The sequence below is a fragment of the Drosophila montana genome, unplaced genomic scaffold (assembly GCF_035044405.1).
Source record: "Drosophila montana isolate Dmon_TW-CO22-7 unplaced genomic scaffold, ASM3504440v1 contig_3200_1, whole genome shotgun sequence".
In the NCBI taxonomy this organism is placed as follows: Eukaryota; Metazoa; Arthropoda; class Insecta; order Diptera; family Drosophilidae; genus Drosophila; species Drosophila montana.
The window spans coordinates 7,502,973-7,504,269 of record NW_026998080.1 but is presented as its reverse complement, the minus strand read 5'-3'; the positions used below and the strand labels follow the sequence as shown (position 1 = coordinate 7,504,269).

Here is a 1,297-nt window from a genome sequence, read left to right as displayed (position 1 = left end):
TTGGCCAAATGCAAAAAGACAGGCATTCCTAATTTATAGGCAACATGGCATTAAGTTAATTATTTATATTGGATCCAGAACCGGCTCCAGAATAAATGTCTTGCAGCCTGTCCATCTCGTCTTGTGTACTTTGTGCCCGAAAAAAAAACCAAAGCAGTGGCAAACGGAGCCTGTCTGACTAGGACTAGCACGACGAAGACAACAAGAAGGACACTTCACTCCCAAGTGTTGTTCTTTAATTTCAAAGTGATAAAAAATTAACACGACAGCGAGCGAAATTCGGTCCGCCCCAAGGGGTGTCCAAAATACACACGCACACACACACACACACACATTCACCAAGTGCTGCGATGAGAAATGGCCTCTTATTGGTGTCTGCGACTGCCATTAGTGCGTCCGCCTTGGACGCAACGCCAAGTGTCCCGCATCCGGATCCGCACACTTGAGGTGAGAAAAATGTGGGAGGAGCCGCAGAAGTCGCAGCAGCCCGGACCGAAAGCTGGGCTGTGTTGGCAGGGCGTGCTTTAGCTGTCAGCTCTGGAAATGATTTATATTTGTTATTAAATTTGCAGTAGCATTTGAATACTGAAGCCCTGGCATTTGATTGCCATTATTTGCCGACAGAATGAGGGCAATGGCGCACAGCCAGGGCATTTGCTCGGCGGTCGTAAAGTGGCCCGCCCGAGTCCATATTGAAAAGTTGCAATCGTAGCTGCTGACTGACCCGCCCGCCACTGCTCCAACTGACAAATGGAAATTCGTGGCGCTTTAAGGTTGTTTTTTCTTTAAGTGTAAAGAAATCTTCGGGCTTTCTCATTATACATACTTATTTATAAAAGACGGTAAGTATGTTGCGGCCAAATATCAATCAGGCTAACAAGTTTTATGCACAGCTGCCAGCTGTTCCACAGCTCAACGGAGCTGTCATCTATCACTTGCCCTTCGTGTCAAGTCGAGCCTAGACAGGATATTCTCTGCCCAGCGAAAGCTGAAATCATATTTATTTAGTGGATTTGTTTAATTTTCCAACCTGCTAACCGATTAGATTAACCGACAGCTTGATATATACTAGAGAGTGCAATTTTCCCTCCAATTCGGGAACGAAATCAATTTCAATTATGCATAATAATATAATTGAGAATTTATATGGAAATGTCGCAGTTGCACAAATTGGCTCAGCTCTTCTTCTGGACGGACGTGCAGCGCACGTTTGTTGCCCTTCACATATTTGCATACTAACGTTAGACCTAAATATTTTCATTTTTCTGTATATATTATTTGTATTTCTGTTCCTTTT

General features: G+C 43.9%; 1 long non-coding RNA gene across 1 annotated transcript; it reads left to right on the top strand.

Moving 5' to 3' along the window:
* Positions 1-517: 517 nt before the first annotated feature.
* LOC135431899 (uncharacterized) lies at positions 518-1,297 on the top strand. Its single transcript, XR_010436858.1, has 2 exons — positions 518-842; positions 894-1,297. It is a non-coding gene; the product is annotated as an uncharacterized LOC135431899 (long non-coding RNA).